Source organism: Oncorhynchus mykiss, chromosome 2 (assembly GCF_057628025.1).
Source record: "Oncorhynchus mykiss isolate SJ-2025 chromosome 2, ASM5762802v1, whole genome shotgun sequence".
Taxonomy (NCBI): domain Eukaryota; kingdom Metazoa; phylum Chordata; class Actinopteri; order Salmoniformes; family Salmonidae; genus Oncorhynchus; species Oncorhynchus mykiss.
Genome location: NC_143023.1, coordinates 45,507,186 through 45,527,993, shown reverse-complemented (window position 1 = coordinate 45,527,993; position 20,808 = coordinate 45,507,186). Strand labels below are relative to the sequence as shown.

The window sequence follows — 20,808 nt, the reverse complement described above, 5'->3', positions numbered from 1 at the left end:
TATTTTGGGGGGTGCATGCTATCAGATAATGCTTTCGCCAAAAAGCATTTTACAAATCTGACTCGGTGGCTAGATTCACAACGAGTGTAGCTTTAATTCAGTACCTTGCATGTGTATTTTTATGAAAGTTTGAGATTTATCGAGTACTATACTCGAGTACTATAGGTGGCGCTCTGAAATTTCCGCTGAGCTGTCCCTGTGCAGGGACCACCTCCGTAACAAGTTAAAACATACAGTACTAGTCTAAAGTTTGGACATACCTACTCATTCAAGGGTTTTCTTTATTTTTGCTATTTTCTACATTGTAGAATAACAGTGAATACATCAAAACTATGAAATAACAAAATAATGTAGTAACCAAAAAAGTGTTAAACAAATCAAAATATAACATATATTTTAGATTCTTCAAAGTAGCCACCTTTTGCCTTGATGCCAGCTTTGCACACTCTTGCACACTCTCAACCAGCTTCACCCGGAATGCTTTTCCAAAAGTCTTGAAGTTCTCACATATGCTGAGCACTTGTTGGTTGATTTTCCTTCACTCTGCAACTCATCCCAAACCATCTCAATTTGTTCCGGGACAATATTGCAACTACTACCTGGGCGAAGTGGCTACTCTTAGAAAGCAAGTAGCAAACATACACAAGCTACTGGGGAATCCACGCCCGCCTAGTTTTTATTTTTCTTCCAACCCAGTAGCCGGACGCCGCTCTGGTCTGGTGGAAGTGTCCCCACCTTGTCGGCTCTCCACAGCCGACTTGCCGGTGCTCAGCAGGGTTCCATCCCCGAAGGAGTCTCCCACTTCTCTGGAGAACCGAGCTGTTCTCGACCCAACCAATCAGCCATGGAGATATGTCACTTGCCGTGGAAGTCGAAGACAGCGTCCTCTGGCAATGAGGGTCTCCTTGGAGATGCTGAGCCTTGACCTGACACAGACCAGAAACAGCTTTGCCGCCCTGGATCCAGAGGTTCAAGCACCTTATTCCTTGGGGGCTTCCCATTCACGATCGGATCCAGAGGTACCTGCGTCTTTGTCCTCTGTTCTGTCTCTCTCTCCGGTGGCTTCGACCTCAGGTTCAGATCTTTGGAGCTCCCACCATCATCAGACCATGAGGCTGCCTGAGAGACCGGCCCATTCAACATTGCCAGCTGTCATCATAGGCAGCTCTACGGTGAGAAACATCCCGGTTCCCAAGGCAAAAACCCTGTGATTAGCAAGGAGCACGAGTACAGGGCATAACAAGGCTGCCATTGTTCGACTGTTCTACTACAGATGCCGGGAGCTGACAATGTCGTAGTCCATGTGCGGTCAAACAACATCAGGAGGGCTAGCTCGGAACATCTGAAAATTGATTTTGAAGAACTTATTTTAGCATTAAAAGACTCAAAAAAACTGCCAATCATTTCAGGTCCTGTACCATTGTTGGGCCGCTGGTGTGAAAGATTCAGCAGGCTACTGGCCATACATATCTGGCTTAAATATTATTGTAGCTCTGCTGGAGTCACTTTAATAGATAACTTTGACATCTTCTGGAAACAGAGGATACTCTACAGGAATGACAGAGTCCATCCAAATCTTCTTGGCTACTGGATTATCCAAGACTGCTTTGAAACAATTACTTATCAATGACCCAAGACCAGCTCAGCTATTCCCTACCATTGTGACAATGAGTTGTAATAACGCTGCATTAAATGTACATTATCCTAGGGGTGTTTCAGACACAATATAAGTTAATTAATTTATGTCCACCCAGTAGCGTAGCTTAATCATGACGGGCCCAGGTGCCCCAAAAAATGACGGGCCCCTATCACCACCTATATTTCCCTTAAAATTAAAATATTTTTGTTGGATAAGGCTGTGTATTAATATTACTAAGCATTGTAACAGCAGAGCAGAACCTAATCTACGGGCACATTTGAAGCTGTTACCAGAGAAGCCGCAATATAGCCAATACATTGTTCTCATTCTACCTGGCTTTGGTTCATTTGGTTAAAAGAACAACAACTGGCTAGATAATGATGGATTAACTGAATTGAATGAAGAGAATCTCCCAAGAGTCTCCCAAGATGGCATAGCAGTTCAGACGTATTTTTGTCCTCGTCCTGTCGTGTCCCGTATATATATATATTTACAACTGTTTTTTTCACATACATTTTTTAATTTCCAAAAACTCATCTTCAGAACACTCTCCTGCAATCCGCTTCACCAATTTATATTTATATAAAAAAGTATTATTTACCTCAGATCTGTGATCCTCCGAGAGGCTAGCCAGAAATTAGCCAGAAGCTAGCCGGGAGCTAGCCAGAAGCTGGCCCAGAAGCTACTCTGAAGCTGGTTCAGCGGCTAGTTCAGAAGCTAGTTAGCTTATTTACTGGCTAATCGTTGGTACTCAGCTGACCACGGTTTGTGGTAATCGGCTGTGGTCATCGGCTGTCCTTTGGCTCGAGAATCTATCGCCAGTTTTGTACGGCGCGGTGCAGCGCAGCGCGGCTCGGAGCGGAACATATCGGACCAATTTTTCTCTCCATGTCCCTGGATTTCGGCCGCTGGCTCTGGACGTCCATGCCTGGATCTCGCAGCTAGCTAGCTGCTATCCGTGTGACTATAGGCTTTCGTTGATTCCGGAGCTAACATCAATTGTTCCGGAGCTAGCCAGCTGAAGAGTTCCATCAATTACTCCTGGGCTGCAGTCACCTATCCGGACCCGTTTTGCTGCCTACGCGGAGCCCCACCGGGCCTTCACGGCTAGACTGCCGACGTTGTCTACTCGAGGGAACTGTCCGGCTGGCTCCTCCGGCGCAACGTTGCCTGGGCGCCCATCTGCGGCCTGCTAGCCGTTGGCTATCTTATCGGCTGCTATCTGAATAGACAATCTGACAATTTTTATTTTATTTTTATTTATTTATTTATTTTTCTTATTGGGCCTCTATAACTATATCTATTGTTTTTATTTTTGTTGTTGTTGTGTGATTTGGATTCATCCCCTCTACCACACGGAAACCCACTAATCTACTGACGGAACGCAAGAGTTGGCTAGTAACATAACTTATGCTAGCTTGCTCCTATGCTAGCTTGCTACCGATTTAGCTGTCTAAATCGCCGTGACCCCCAACCAACCTCTCCACTCACTGGACCCTTTTGATCACTCGACTGAGCATGCCTCTCCTTCATGTCAATATGCCTTGTCCATTGCTGTTCTGGTTAGTGTTTATTGGCTTATTTCACTGTAGAGCCTCTAGTCCTGCTCATTATACCTTATCCAACCTATTAGTTCCACCACCCACACATGCAATGACATCTCCTGGTTTCAATGATGTTTCTAGAGACAATATCTCTCTCTTCATCACTCAATACCTAGGTTTACCTCCACTGTATTCACATCCTACCTTACCTTTGTCTGTACATTATACCTTGATGCTATTTTATCGCCCCCAGAAACCTCCTTTTACTCTCTGTTCCAGACGTTCTAAACGACCAATTCTTATCGCTTTTAGCCGCACCCTTATTCTACTCCTACTCTGTTCATCTGGCGATGTAGAGGTGAATCCAGGCCCTGCAGTGCCTAGCTCCACTCCTATTCCCCAGGTGCTCTCTTTTGATGACTTCTGTAACCGTAATAGCCTTGGTTTCATGCATGTTAACATTAGAAGCCTCCTCCCTAAGTTTGTTCTATTCACTGCTTTAGCACACTCTGCCAACCCGGATGTTCTAGCTGTGTCTGAATCCTGGCTTAGGAAGACCACCAAAAATTCAGACATTTTAATTCCAAACTACAACATTTTCAGACAAGATAGAACTGCCAAAGGGGGCGGTGTTGCAATCTACTGCAAAGATAGCCTGCAGAGTTCTGTCCTACTATCCAGGTCTGTACCCAAACAATTTGAACTTCTACTTTTAAAAATCCACCTCTCTAAAAACAAGTCTCTCACCGTTGCCGCCTGCTATAGACCACCCTCTGCCCCCAGCTGTGCTCTGGACACCATATGTGAACTGATTGCCCCCCATCTATCTTCAGAGCTTGTGCTGCTAGGCGACCTAAACTGGAACATGCTTAACACCCCAGACATCCTACAATCTAAACTTGATGCCCTCAACCTCACACAAATTATCAATGAACCTACCAGGTACCTCCCCAAAGCCTTAAACACGGGCACCCTCATAGATATCATCCTAACCAACTTGCCCTCTAAATACACCTCTGCTGTTTTCAACCAAGATCTCAGCGATCACTGCCTCATTGCCTGCATCCGTAATGGGTCAGCGGTCAAACGACCTCCACTCATCACTGTAAAACGCTCCCTGAAACACTTCAGCGAGCAGGCCTTTCTAATCGACCTGGCCGGGGTATCCTGGAAGGATATTGATCTCATCCCGTCAGTAGAGGATGCCTGGATATTTTTTTTAAATGCCTTCCTAACCATCTTAAATAAACATGGCCCATTCAAGAAATTTAGAACCAGGAATAGATATAGCCCTTGGTTCTCCCCAGACCTGACTGCCCTTAACCAACAAAAAAACATCCTATGGCGTTCTGCATTAGCATCGAACAGCCCCCGTGATATGCAGATGTTCAGGGAAGCTAGAAACCATTATACACAGGCAGTTAGAAAAGCCAAGGCTAGCTTTTTCAAGCAGAAATTTGCTTCCTGCAACACTAACTCAAAAAAGTTCTGGGACACTGTAAAGTCCATGTAGAATAAGAACCCCTCCTCCCAGCTGCCCACTGCACTGAAGATAGGAAACACTGTCACCACTGATAAATCCACCATAATTGAGAATTTCAATAAGCATTTTTCTATGGCTGGCCATGCTTTCCACCTGGCTACTCCTACCCCGGTCAACAGCACTGCACCCCCCACAACAACTCGCCCAAGCCTTCCCCATTTCTCCTTCTCCCAAATCTGCTCAGCTGATGTTCTGAATGAGCTGCAAAATCTGGACCCCTACAAATCAGCCGGGCTAGACAATCTGGACCCTTTCTTTCTAAAATTATCTGCCAAAATTGTTGCCACCCCTATTACTAGCCTGTTCAACCTCTCTTTCGTGTCGTCTGAGATTCCCAAAGATTGGAAAGCAGCTGCGGTCATCCCCCTCTTCAAAGGGGTTACACTCTTGACCCAAACTGCTACAGACCTATATCTATCCTACCATGCCTTTCTAAGGTCTTCGAAAGCCAAGTCAACAAACAGATTACCGACCATTTCGAATCTCACCATACCTTCTCTGCTATGCAATCTGGTTTCAGAGCTGGTCATGGGTGCACCTCAGCCACACTCAAGGTCCTAAATGATATCTTAACCGTCATCGATAAGAAACATTACTGTGCAGCCGTATTCATTGATCTGGCCAAGGCTTTCGACTCTGTCAATCACCACATCCTCATCGGCAGACTCGACAGCCTTGGTTTCTCAAATGATTGCCTCGCCTGGTTCACCAACTACTTCTCTGATAGAGTTCAGTGTGTCAAATCGGAGGGTCTGCTGTCCGGACCTCTGGCAGTCTATGGGGGTGCCACAGGGTTCAATTCTTGGACCGACTCTCTTCTCTGTATACATCAATGAGGTCGCTCTTGCTGCTGGTGAGTCTCTGATCCACCTCTACGCAGACGACACCATTCTGTATACTTCTGGCCCTTCTTTGGACACTGTGTTAACAACCCTCCAGGCAAGCTTCAATGCCATACAACTCTCCTTCCGTGGCCTCCAATTGCTCTTAAATACAAGTAAAACTAAATGCATGCTCTTCAACCGATCGCTACCTGTACCTACCCGCCTGTCCAACATTACTACTCTGGACGGCTCTGACTTAGAATACGTGGACAACTACAAATACTTAGGTGTCTGGTTAGACTGTAAACTCTCCTTCCAGACCCATATCAAACATCTCCAATCCAAAGTTAAATCTAGAATTGGCTTCCTATTTCGCAACAAAGCATCCTTCACTCATGCTGCCAAACATACCCTTGTAAAACTGACCATCCTACCAATCCTCGACTTTGGCGATGTCATTTACAAAATAGCCTCCAATACCCTACTCAACAAATTGGATGCAGTCTATCACAGTGCAATCCGTTTTGTCACCAAAGCCCCATATACTACCCACCATTGCGACCTGTACGCTCTCGTTGGCTGGCCCTCGCTTCATACTCGTCGCCAAACCCACTGGCTCCATGTCATCTACAAGACCCTGCTAGGTAAAGTCCCCCCTTATCTCAGCTCGCTGGTCACCATTGCATCTCCCACCTGTAGCACACGCTCCAGCAGGTATATCTCTCTAGTCACCCCCAAAACCAATTCTTTCTTTGGCCGCCTCTCCTTCCAGTTCTCTGCTGCCAATGACTGGAACAAACTACAAAAATCTCTGAAACTGGAAACACTTATCTCCCTCACTAGCTTTAAGCACCAACTGTCAGAGCAACTCACAGATGACTGCACCTGTACATAGCCCACCTATAATTTAGCCCAAACAACTACCTCTTTCCCTACTGTATTTAATTTATTTATTTATTTTGCTCCTTTGCACCCCCATTATTTTTATTTCTACTTTGCACATTCTCCCATTGCAAATCTACCATTCCAGTGTTTTACTTGCTATATTGTATCTACTTTGCCACCATGGCCTTTTTGCCTTTACCTCCCTTATCTCACCTCATTTGCTCACATTGTATATAGACTTGTTTATACTGTATTATTGACTGTATGTTTGTTTTACTCCATGTGTAACTCTGTGTCGTTGTATGTGTCGAACTGCTTTGCTTTATCTTGGCCATGTCGCAATTGTAAATGAGAACTTGTTCTCAACTTGCCTACCTGGTTAAATAAAGGTGAAATAAATAAAAATAAATAAACATTCAGCACCATGGACGGCGGTCAGAAATTAACCTGTATAAATCGATCAGCACCACAGAAAGCACAAAGCGGTCAAAAAACACCCTATTTTAGCTGCAAATAATAGGTAATAGCCAATATTATAAAACACAAATATATAGATCAATCTCTTGACAGAAATACAGCTAATGACCCAGTACATGCTCTCTGTAGTTATGCACGGCGGCAAAACTAACATATCGGTATTTTACATGATCTGCTGCCGCAGAGGCCTATAGCAAAAACACCAGCAAATCAATCAAGTAGAGCAATCAAACAGATTGCTTAAATGGCAGAATGCATTTTAAAAGTATATGATGCGTATGTGCTTACTATTATTCTTATAACCCAGTTAAACATGTAGGCTATGATGACAATGAAATGGCTCAGCAACCGTGCACCAGAACATGGTTTCCAAAGAGTGATCGATTATAGTCGTAGATTGACAAGCAATGTAAATTCATCTCAATAAAGCTTGATTTATATAGGCTGTCTGGGTAGCCTGCCCTGTAAAAAATCTAAGCTTACTCACTCATTTGATTGGCATTCGACAGGCCTTGCACTCTGCAAAGTCATTGACCTTGGCATTCAAATCCATGGTGCAGGCCCTGGTATTTTCAATGGACAGAATGGCCAAACCACTCAGTCTCTCCTGTCCCATGCTGCTCCTCAGGTATGATTTAATTATTTTCCTTTTGGAAAAGGAGCACTCTGCACTGGATACCGTTACAGGCAGAGTCATAAAAAGGAGCATCGCTGTAACAACTTCTCCAAATATAGCAGTGATTGAATTGTAATCCACAATAAGCATCTTGGCCAAGTCTCTCACTGTAATGTGCTTTGCTATTTCCTTCTTAAAACAGACCCTGAAAGAGAGTAATTGGCCAGGGAAGCTTGCTGATATATCTTTTCTGTAATGGTGGCCACGTAGAGTGCATCATCATCTGCATTGGCCAGGGTAGTGGGATGGATGGAGTCAAAAAGACTTGATGTTGCCAGCAGACTTTTAAATCTGTTTGACAGCTGGTGGATAATGATGTCAAGGTTCGCATTAAAGACGTTGATTCTAAAACTTCTCTCCCCATCAGACAGTCGCTCGTCGTCGCCTCATCAAAATGACACCTCCCGTTCCTTCTCGGAGTGTCTTCAAATGCATTCTGAACTCCCCATTTGTCGGCAAGGGTCTTCGCAGTGTCTTTGGTCTTCTCAAAATCCTGTCGGAATCCGGACAGGACCTCTATCATTTCATTGAGTAGGCTAAACACTCTGTGCAGGTCTGTGTCTTTGGCCTGTAACATTTTGGAGATGACGTTCACATTTTCTAAAACCTTAGTCTGCAGGAAGACAAAAAATATATATATACAAATTTTCCTTTTTCTTTTTCAGTGCTGCTGCATCATTCCTCTCGTCCTTCTTGTCACTTAAAAGCACAATGAGGGCCTTCATTACGCCCACGTATCTGTATCTCAGGGCGGCAAGGGACTCATATCTACAGTAGATGACCAGCATGTGGACACAGTCGTTTTAGAGTTACATTTTCTTTTTCTGATGCAAAATGAAATATACCACTCAACATTGACCATCTCTTTATGCTATGCCCGAAGAAGGTGTATAACAGTTCAACAGTATCATAAAACTGTTTAATCTCTGGCACATTTTTGACAGAGTCGTTGAGAGCCAGGTTAATATTGTGCGCTGCGCAATGCCTCTCATGTTAGCAGCTCCATCATACACCTGCCCACAACATTTTGAAATATCCAGTCCATTATCCTCTATTCTGGCCAGGATTTTATGTAGAAGCTCAGCTGCTGATGTGACAGCAGTCTCCAAAAATCCCCAAAACGACTCTGTGATGGTCAGATCTGTGGCGACATTATTTGCGTCCCTTATCACTCTCACATAGCGATAATCTTGGCTTAACTGGTCTACTTTGAATACATCCGGTGTGTTGTCCATAATAATAGAAAAAAATGGAGCTGCCTGCATCTCTCCCTGAATGTCACACTTCACTCGCTTGGCTAAGATATAAATCAGCTCATTTTGGATTTGAGGTCTGAGATAGTTAATTAACGGATCCTGCAGTGTTCTAAAAGTTCTTTCAGAACTGGGTCGTAAAATGACAGCAGTTCAATTGCCCTGACAAAATTCCCACTGTTGGCCTGACCCAGCTTTTCACGGTGCCCTCTGAACACCAAATTACATGATGCAAGTGTGAGAGTTACATTAACTATGCGCTCCAACACCTGTCGCCAGAAATTTGCTGCGTTACGCATGCCTCTCTCCATTTCTGCATCATTAGTGCCATTGAGCTTCCATTGCTCATATACAAAACAGGCACCCATGTGAATCTGGGATGTATCATGACATGCTATTTTGGGTGTTAGATGGCGCCAATCTCTCACCCCATTCACCCACGCATCAGGGAAGAAAGGGGCACTCCAATCTCCGAACAGCCAGCAAGGCAATCTAGCTTGGCCGAATAACATAGCCATGTACGTGGTAATTTGATTCCAGCCTTGGTTGTAGTGGTGTAATGCTACTTGGAAAAACACCGCCTTCCGTCATCTCTTGGGAATGGGCTAGTAGGCTCACACAAGCCTAATGCAATAACGTGCAGTTTAACTTTGGCATCCACATTTGTTGCATAATGCCCCCTGTCAGTTGGATAGGTAAAAAGGCTGTTTGTCCCACTTCCACTTCCTGAGCCGCCATGATTCTAGCCTCGCCTTGCTCCTCTTCCTCCCCGCCCGGCCCGTGGATAGCTTGTCCGGCTTTGCTTGTGTTCAGGGTCGTATCCGCCGATACCTGACAACCTGTATCCTCCTCTGTCAAAGTTGCTTCTTCTGGCATGACGGAACAGCTTGGCCTTGGCTCACCTGAGCCGCTAAAAGCTACTGCTGGCGATGATAAACCTACATCCTCTTCTGGTCCCACCACATTGCTTGTGCTAGCAATGGCTGCACTTGAACTGCATTTGAAAAAGGAATCTAATTTTACTAATTTTGATACCTCCTTTGCTTTCTCATTTTTGGCCTTCCTCTTTTTGGCCTTCCACTTTCGTGTTGATACATTGTTGTAATTTTCTATTCTTGACTTTCTCTCTTTATTTTGTTCTCGGCCGTTGTCTCTTGATAGCTAGCTCAACTGTTGCTTAAAACGATGACAGAAACAACAACGGTTTGGAGAGTATTTGCACAATGAATCCAATAATGTATTTTATTATCTTAACATGGTATTGAAACCATTGATTAATATGATTTATTTAGCAAATTAAATTGATTTATTGTCATCGGTACTCTAAAATATCATGCTGACTTATGTAGTGGCAAAAAAACATTTTGTTGGTGAAACCATCAGTGGGATAATTTATCATATAGCCTACGTTAAAGAAAGATCTTCTCATCAAACCATAGACGTAATGGACCCGTGTCAACAATTAATGCTTGGGCATGGTGGGGCAGTATTCAAATAACATATGGGGCCCGCGGCTCCACAGATCCAGGCCCAACACTGGGCCATGTACATAACGGGCCCTGGTGCAACCACACCGGCTGAAGCTACGCCACTGTGTCCACCTAATTGCCCTAAATACCTTTGTTAGTCCTACAGCTATTGGATGCAGTAATCATGAGCTTATGAACCAGGGTTACACTGTTAGCACCTGAAATGAAATTTTGGGTAAAATAGCCAACTCGACTCCATCATTCATTGAATCAGATTGTCACATCTGCTCCTGCAACGTCCTCTACTACTCATCCTGTGTCTCCTTGACCTGCCGCCACTCCCCCAGTACTCTCTCCCTCTCCCTCTCCCTCTCCCTCTCCCTTTCCCTCTCCCTCTCCCTCTCCCTCTCCCTCTCCCTCTCCCTCTCCCTCTCCCTCTCTCTCTGTGTGTGATTGTGTTGGCAGAGAAAGGTGTGCTGGAATCAGAGCAGATCCCCAACAGCTGCAATCTGTTCCATAATCAAGACCTCTACAAATACTCAGCGATGCCACTTCCACGCTGCCAGATCGTAATCTCTGCTCAGTCAGTCTACACTTCTAGCCGTTTGTTACTAGTCATATCCTGTTGTGCCTGTTGTCCTTGCCTGACACTGTTTTCCTCTCCACTAAATTTCTGCCCGCTCTGACTCTGGTCCCTTCCAAGGCAGCAGCTACTCTTCCTGGGGTCTGGCAAAATTAAGACGGTTAAGAATTAAAAAAATATTCATTACAGAATTCACAACACGCTATGTGCGTGCCCTCAGGCACATACTCCACTACCACATACATAATTTGCAAATAAATTCATTACAAATCCTACAATGTGATTTTCTGGAGAAAAAAAAATAATTTTGTCTGTCATAGTTGAAGTGTACCTATGATGAAAATTACTACAGGCCTCTAATCTTTTTAAGTGGGAGAACTTGCACAATTGGTGGCTGACTAAATACTTTTTTGCCCCACTGTATCTACAAAGGCAAAATCCATGTTTACGAGTGTGTATAGTGCATATCTTAACACGTGTGTGTGTGTGTGTGCATGTGTCTGTGCCTATGTTTGTGTTACTTCACAGATCCCGCTGTTCCATAAGGTGTATTTTTGCCTGCTTTTTAAATCTGATTCTACTGCTTGCATCAGTTCCCTGATGTGGAATAGAGTTCCATGTGGTCATGGCCCTATGTAGTACTGTGCGCCTCCCATAGTCTGTTCTAGACTTGGGGACTGTGAAGAGACCTCCGGTGGCATGTCTTATGGGGTATGCATGGGTGAACGAGCTGTGTGCTAGTAATTTAAACAGACAGTTCGGAACCTTCAGCTTGTCAACACCTCTTTAAAAACAAATAATAAGGAAGTCAATCTCTCTTCCACTTTGAGCTATGAGAGATTGACATGCATGTCATTAATGTTATCTCTCAGTGTACTTTTAAGGGCCGGCTGTGCTACCCTGTTCTGATCCAACTGAAATTTTCCCAAGTCTTTCTTTGTGGCACCTGACCACATGACTGTACAGTAGTCCAGGTGCGACAAATCCAGGGCCTGTAGGACCTTCATTGTTTATAGTGTTGTTAAGTAGAGCAGCGCTTTATTATGGACAGACTTCTCCCCATCTTAGCTACTGTTGTGTCAATATGTTTTGACCATGACAGTTTACAATCCAGGGTTACTCCAAGCAGTCACCTCAACTTGCTCAATTTCCACATTATTCATTACGAGATGTAGTTGAGGTTTAGGATTTAGTGAATGATTTGCCCCAAATACAATGCTTTAGGTTTTGTAAAAATGTAGAACTAACTTATTCCTTGCTACCCATTCCGAAACCAACAGCAGGTCTTTGTTAAGTGTTGTAGTCATTTCAGTCGCTGTAGTAGCTGACGTGTATAGTGTTGAGTCATCAGCATACATAGACACACTGGCCTTACTCACAGCCAGTGGCATGTTATTGGTAAAGACTGAAAAAGCAATGGGCCTAAACAGCTACCCTGGGGAATTCCTGCTTCTATCTGGATTATATTTGAGAGGCTTCCATTAAAGAACGCCCTCTGTGTTATGTTAGACAAGTAACTCTTGATCCACAATATAGCATGTGGTATAAAGTTATAACACAAGTTTTTCCAGCAGCAGACTATGATCGATAATGTCAAAAGCTACACTGAAGTCTAACAAGACAGCCACCCGAAATCATTTGATCAATTTATCTCAGCCAATCAGTCATTTGTGTAAGTGCCATGCTTGTTGACGGTCCTTCCCTATATGCGTTCTGAAAGTCTGTTGTCAATTTGTTTACTGTGAAATAGCATTGTATCTGGTCAAACACAATTTTTTCCAGAAGTTTACTAAGGGTTGGTAACAGCTATTTGCACCAGTAAGGGAGGCTTTACTATTCTTGGATAGCGGAACGACTAGCTTCCCTCCAGGCCTGAGGGCACACACTTTTTACTAGGCTTAAATTGAAGATGTGGCAAATAGGAGTGGCAATATTGTCCGCTATTATCCTCAATAATTTTCCATCCAGATTGTCAGACTCCGGTGGCTTGTCATTGTTGATAGACAATAATTTTCTCACCTCTTCCACCCTGACTTTACGAAATTAAAAAGTATATTTCTTTCATAGTTTGGCAAGATATACTTGGATGTGTATTGTCAGCTTTTGTTGCTGACATGTCATACCTAAGTTTGTTAATCGTGCCAAAGAAAGTCATTAAAGTAGTTGGCAATATCAGTGTGTTTTTTGATAAATGATCCATCTTTGTTAAGCTGAGTGGAACTCAAGAGCAGACTCAGATGAGGAGACTGGGACGAGGTAACCAAGATATTTATTGAAACACAGGGAGGAGATGGAGTGCAGATCGGGGGAAGCTCTAACGGGTTGCTGGAAACCAGGTGCGGAGGCTGGAGCGAGAAGGGTTGAGAGGGTTAGCAGGTCCAGAGAGGAATCCAAAGGAGTAGTAGAGCGGGGAATCCAGGACAGAGTAGCAGGATGATAAGATGTGGGACTGGAGATTTCTCATCTTTCCTGACCAAGCAAGTCTCTTATTATTATTGGTGTCCTTTAGTAGTGGTTTCTTTGCAGCAATTTGACCATGAAGGCCTGATTCATGCAGTCTCCTCTGAACAGTTGATGTTGAGATGTGTCTGTTATTTGAACTCTGTGAAGCATTAATTTGGGCTCCAATTTCTGAGGCTGGTAACTCTAATGGACTTATCCTCTGCAGCAGAGGTAACTATGGTTCTTCCTTTCCTGTTGCGATCTTCATGAGAGCCAATTTCATCATAGCGCTTGATGGTTTTTGTGACTGCACTTGAAGACACTTTCAAAGTTCTTGAAATTGTTCGGATTGTCTGACCTTCATGTCTCAAAGTAATGATGGACTGTCATCTCTTTCTGGTACTGTATATAAATATAAATAACAACAATAGTTATTTGTTTAGTCTGAAACTGTATTCTCTGTCTGTCACACCCTGGTCTTTTTCACCTGTCTTTGTGCTTGTCTTCACCCCGCTCAAGGTGTCTCCCATCTTCCCCATTATCCCCAGTGTATTTATACCTGTGTTCTCTGTTTGTCTGTTGCCAGTTCGTTTTGTTCGTCAAGCCTACCAGCGTTTTCCCCCTTGCTCCTGTCTTTGTTCGAGTTCCTGTTTTGTAGTTTCCCAGTTTTGACCACTCTGCCTGCCATGTCCCCAAGACTGCCTGCTGTTCTTTACTTTATGGACTCTGATCTGGATTACTGGCCTCTGCCTGCCCTTGACCTGTCATTTTTCCTGTTCTAGTAATAAAATGTTGTTACTTCGACACTGTCTGCATATGGGTCTTCATCTGAAATGTGATACTGTCATGTGTGCCAACTGGAGCTGCTTCTTTTTGTTTTCAGCTGAGATGAAAACAAGAGATTCCGTTCTGCACACCACTGATGTCCTGTTTGTGGCAATTCTTGCAATTCTCCTTCGACCTCTCTCATCAACGAGCTGTTTTCACCCACAGGATTGCCGCTGACTGGATGTTTTTTATTTGTCATTCTCGCGAAACCCTAGACACAGTCGTTTGTGAAAAGCGCAGGAGGGCGGCCATTTCTGAAATACCGGATCTGCTTAACTCACTTGTTTTGACAATTTTAATGTTCAATCGAACAGTAACTGAATGCCTCGATTCCTATCTGCCTGCTTTATATAGCAAGCCACGACCATGTGACTCTGTCAGTAGGAGCGATAAATTGTCGCGAAAAGGTGATATACCTTATTTGTCACGCCCTGACCTTAGATAGCCTTTTTATGTCTCTATTTTGTTTGGTCAGGGTGTGATTTGGGGTTGGCATTCTATGTTTTTGTTTTCTATGATTTTGTATTTCTAAGTTTTGGCCGGGTATGGTTCTCAATCAGGGACAGCTGTCTATCGTTGTCTCCGATTGGGAACCATACTTAGGTAGCCCTTTTCCCTCCTTTCAGTGTGGGAAGTTAACTTTGTTTGTGGCACTAATGCCCTGTAAGCCTCACGGTTGTTTTTGTATTGTTTATTGTTTTTGTCGGCATCATCCTAATAAAAATAATTGTACGCTGCACCTTGGTCCACTTCCTTTGACGGCCGTGACATTATTTTCCAAAAAGATTGAAGATGTATCTGATGATTTAATCATTAAATTTGCTTCCTTTATAGGAATAAGGCATGACTTTCAATAAAAGAAAAACAGAAAACAAATCATTCAGTCGACCAGTTACATTCGACCATACCAGTTATAGATTATGGTGAATGTTTATATGAATGCAGCTGCTACTGTATTGAAGCCATTGGACACTGTTTGATGAGTAAGCAATTGCTAAATGTTATACATATTTTGATATAGTATTTACTGTTTCAAATGTAGTACAGATATAGGATCTTAATATGATCACTCTTTTACTGCGGAGAGGTTTCCTGCACAACAGGAAATGCAGTTGAGCTGATTGATTTACATAAATTCACAAAAAACATGCAATAACACATGGTTATATTAACAGAATTGCACTTTTCATGTAGCCTAATTTTAACCAGCTAATAGCCTAACAACTGATAAAACAAGATTATGGACAAAATGTTCAAATCCCGTTGCTGTGACAATACTGGTCAAATTAAGATCATACATCTGTAATTAGTAATTTGATCATAATAGTTGTTACATTGCTAACCCTGCTGCTATTTTGGAGCAGGTCTCTCTTGTCAAATAGATTTTTATCTCAATAAGACATTAAAGGTTGAATAAGAAGACAGCACTTTTATCATGCGAGAATGATGGAGGCCAAATAGACTTGAGACACATGAATTTAATGTTAGCATTTACAATGAATAGGATGGACTGTCCTTAATACATTTTAACTTTATCTAACTGATTCTAACAATAATCACAGTATACAGTGCATTCGGGAAGATGGATGAGGATTTGTATTTATTTAATCAATTTTAAAGTAAGGCTGTAACATAACAACATTTGGAAAAGGTCAAGGGGTCTGAATACTTTCCGAATGCACTGTATACATATGCAGTAGATAGACCATACAATGATTGTGATAGCACAGTGACACTCAATTTTATCACCACATGTAAGAATAATCCCAAAATCTTAAAATGGTTGTCACCACCACTGCCATAGTTACACTGATAATGGCTATCATTTTCTGTTTATATAATTTTATTTATTCATAACATGTCAATGCCTAAAAGTTAGATAGCATCAGAAAGACAACAATTCCCTCTACACGGCAACAGTAGAGCACCAAAGCCAGGACAACTGATTGGTTGCAGTATCTGATAAACCTTATGACCTGCCTGCCACCACTTGCTGAAAAGATTGACCATCTTCTCTGCTCAGGTATAGTAGTCCATACATACAGTACAGGTAAAATAAAAATTGGTCTGAGGATAGGATAGCGTCTTATGGATATAGGGATAGTTATAACCTATCACAAAAAAAACCAAGTGTTTCCACGTTGGAGTCGTGGCCCTACTTTCGAGTACTACTTGTTTTTCAGGCCCAGATCTCAGTGTGTTGAACCTTGCTTCCACACCCTGACAGGTCGGGTGTGACCATGATCAGCATCGTGGATCTCCCTTATCTAACTGGACCAGGGACACTAATGAAGCTGTAATGGTACAACATAGGGCCTTGCTATCAGTTTCCAGACAGAAATAACCTGACTTGAGTCAGTATGTGAGTGAGTGTTTTTGTGTACTGCTTTCTCTCTATGTATTATGTTGTACAAATTTTACAGCATATGATTTCAGATTCTGCCCCAGTCAGATCTTTGCCACCTATTCCTTGTTTTAAAGGGAACCTTTATACCAAACTCCCTAGAAATTGGAATATATTAAATTGAAGAGTAAAATATATAGTGAGAGCAATGTGGTACCTTTGTTATGTTGATAACCTGTGTGTGATAAACAGCGGCTGAATGTGTGTGAATGAGTAATACTTACAAGTAGCCTGGATCAGACTAAACAGGTCACACTCAGTCTGGCACAGAAAAGGGGATAATAAAGGGAAGGGAACAAAACTAGACTGAACTCTGCGCACAAGTGAAACAATGGTCAGCACAGTGTTCAGTCTGCTTCAACCGGGCTAATGTAGCACAATACAAAAGGAAGAAGAGGCATACAGAAAGCAACGCAGAGAAATGTCCACAGCGAACAGTGAGCAGTCTTATTTTACTTTTAATTTTTTTGTAAAAGTAAAACTCAGGGACCTAACAGTGGATAGGCGCTTTATAATCTACTCTTAGAAAAAAGGGTTATTCGGCTGTCCCCAAAGGATAACCCTTTTTGGTTACAGTTAGAACTCTTTTGGTTGCCATGTAGAACCGTCTGTGTAAAGGGTTCTACATGGAACTCCAAATGGTTCTATCTGGAACCCAAAAGGGTTCTTCATAGGCTTATTATTTTGTCAGCAAACAGACTATACAGGTTTTTCATTTACCAGTAAATCTATATTTCCTTATTATAACATGGCTAACATCATAGGATGACAATAAAATTGTTTTTTGCTCAATAATCTACTCTTGTAGAATCTGGCAGCAAATCCATTTTAGAATGGGAACTACTGGGCTCTATATTGTAATGTCATTTTATACAGTGGGTTGGTCTAATCCTGAATGCTGATTGGTTAAAACAGCCTATTCCACAAATGACCACTGTCTTAATCTATGATGTTAAAATTACTATTTACTCTGTTCTATCTGACTGTGCAATTGACTGTCTTATCTGCCCAGCCAAGCAATTTGTAAACTTGATCTCCACTATTAAAAGCATCTAGACATTATATCAAAAATTAAATCCATCACTATTACCCCTACCAGAAATCCAATGTAAATCCAAATATTATGAAAATATTGTCAGATTAACCTAATGAATTCTACATGACGTTTGACTGAAAAAGTGTGTTAGCATACTCAAAATCAAACTCTCAGTCATCTCTTTTTCCCTTCTGACAAAAATATCTAAAGACACTGAAGCAGCAAACTTTGTGAAAATTAATATTTGTGTCATTCTCAAACCTTTTTGCCACGACTGTATATTTAATACTTGATGTTTGCAAAAATAAAAATTCTAAATTCAAATGAAATGTTGTCATTATTTGAAAGGGGCTCATTAATGTTATATCGTACATTTTGCTACAGGTTTGGATTTGAAAGCTTCAGTTGTTGAACGCTTTAACAGAACTTTGAAGGAGAGGATGTGGAAATATTTTACAGCTCATAACAAACATAGATATATCAATATAGTTCAAGATTTAGTAAAGGGTTACAACTACAGCTACCAAAAGAGTATACGGATGAAGCCCATATACTCTTCTGAAAACTCTTTTCAAGTCTTTAAAAATCTGTATGGTTTGTTCCCCCTTCGTCTTAAGAAAAAAATGGATTTTATATTCATAGTGGGGGACTTGGTACGTATATCCAAGTTGAGGGGTGTTTTCGATAAAAAATATCTCTGGCCACGGTCCAATATATAAATATTTCTGGCCACGATCCAACCAGCAGACCATGAAAAGGTTTTCGACCTCGTCTCGTGCCTCACCGGGAAAGCACTGGAGTGGGCCAGCGCCGTGTGTGGAGGGTAAGATGCGGCGCTGGACCATTTTGAGGAGTTTACCTGCCGTTTCTGGTCAATTTTCAACCACCCACCCGAGGGCAGAGCGGCGGGTGAGCGTCTCTATCATCTGAGGCAGGAGACGAGGAGCGCGCAGGAGTTTGCTCTGGAGTTTAGGACCCTGGCTGCCGGCCCTGATCGACCATTACCACTACAGTCTACGCAAGGAAGTCAGTCAGGAGCTGGCCTGCAGAGACACCACCCTCACCTTCGACCAGCTGGTGGACCTGTCCATCCGGCTGGACAACATGCTGGCTATTCGTGGACGTCCAGATCGGCGCCTAGTGGTTCCATCCTCCCGCACCCCCTCTCTGATGTCCATGGAGCTGGGAGGGATGGTGCGCAGGGAGACCGGAGGGGGCTCCCGCTCGTGCACCATCTGTGGCCGCAGAGGGCACACTGCTGGTCGGTGCCGGGTTGGTTCCTCTGGGAATCGAGGCAGCAGCCAGGGCGCTCTTGCGTTACCCCAGGTGAGTCGGCACCATTCTCACCCAGAGCCCTCTGTCGCACATATATTTGTGTCTGTCACTTTTCCTGATTTTTTTCCCCTCGTTCCCAGCTTAAGGCGCTAGTAGATTCAGGCGCGGCTGGGAATTTCATTGATAAAGTGTTATCTCATAGTTTAGGGGCCCCTGTTGTTCCCGTGGATGTACCTTTCCCTATTCACGCCTTAGATAGTCGACCAATAGGGTCAGGGCTTATCAGGGAGACCACCACTCCTTTGAGTATGGTGACGCGGGGGGGGTCACATGGAGTCTTTTCCTTATTGACTCTCCTGCTTATCCAATGGTGCTAGGCCTACCCTGGTTAGCTTACCATAACCCCACTATTCCTTGGTCACAGAGGGCTCTCACGGGGTGGTCGCAAGAGTGCTTAGGTAGGTGTTTAGGGGTTTTCGTTGGTGCTACTTCGGTGGAAAGTCCAGACCAGGTCTCCACCTTGCGCATCCCCCAAGAATATGCCGATTTGGCTCTCGCATTCTGTAAAAAGAAAGCAACTCAATTACCACCCCATCGACGGGGGGATTGTGCGATAGATCTCCTGGTAGACACTGCACTTCCCAGGAGTCACATGTATCCCCTGTCGCAAGCGGAGACGGTGGCTATTGAGACATATGTCTCTGAATCCCTGTGTCAGGGGTACATTCAGTCCTCCACTTCACCAGTCTCCTCAAGTTTATTTTTTGTGAAGAAGAAGGATGGAGGTCTGCGCCCGTGCATTGATTATCAAGGTCTAAAACATATCACGGTGAGGTACAGTTACCTCTTATTGCCACAGCGATTGAGTCAATGCACGGGGCGCGCTTCTTCACTAAACTGGATTTCAGGAGTGCGTACAACCTGGTGCGTATCCGAGAGGGAGACGAGTGGAAGAAGGCATTTAGTACCACCTCAGGACATTATGAGTACCTCGTCATGCCGTATGGGTTGATGAATGCTCCATCAGTCTTCCAATCCTTTGTAGACGAGATTCTCAGGGACCTGCACGGGCAGGGTGTAGTGGTGTATATCGACATTCTGATATACTCCGCTACACGCACCGAGCATGTGTCCCTGGTGCACAAGGTGCTTGGTCACCTGTTAACCTGTATGTCAAGGCTGAGAAATGCTTGTTCTTTCAACAGTCTGTCTCCTTACTAGGGCATCGCATTTCCACGTCAGGAGTGGAGATGGAGAGTGACGCATTGCAACTGTGCGTAATTGGCCGACTCCCACCACGGTGAAGGAGATGGTCAGGTAGCTCCCATTACCTCACTGCTGAAGGGTGCCCCGGTGCGCTTGCATTGGTCAGCTGGGGCGGACAGGGATTTTAGGCACTTGATGGCTCTGTTAACCTCGGCTCCTGTGTTGGCACATCCAGATCCCTCTTTGGTCTTCATAGTGGAGGTGGATGCCTCCGAGGCTGGGATAGGAGCTGTGCTTTCTCAGCGCTCGGTTATGCCACTGAAACTTCGCCCCTGTGCCTTCTTCTCTAAGAAGCTCAGCCCGACGTAGCGGAACTATGATGTGTGGGACCGGGAGCTGTTGGCTGTCGTTAAAGATTTGAAGGTGTGGAGACATTGGCTAGAGGGGGCTAAACACCCCTTTCTCATCTGGACTGACCACCACAATCTGGAATACATCCGGGCAGCGAGGAGAATGAATCCTCGTCAGGCAAGGTGGGCCATGTTTTTCACCCGTTTTGTGTTTACACTCTCTTACAGACTAGGCTCCCAGAACTTCAAGGCAGACGCACTGTCCCGGCTGTATGACAGAGAGGAGAGGTCCATGGATCCCACTCCCATACTCCCAGCCTCGTGCTTGGTGGTGCCTGTACCAAGAGGTACTGGAGCTGGACGCGGAGCTGGAC

The 20,808-nt window shown here is 43.7% G+C and overlaps 1 protein-coding gene across 4 annotated transcripts in view; it reads left to right on the top strand.

Moving 5' to 3' along the window:
• The window catches only part of LOC110490556 (alanine and arginine rich domain containing protein), a 157,212-nt gene that overhangs the window by 421 nt on the left and 135,983 nt on the right, over positions 1-20,808 (top strand). The window lies entirely within an intron of this gene.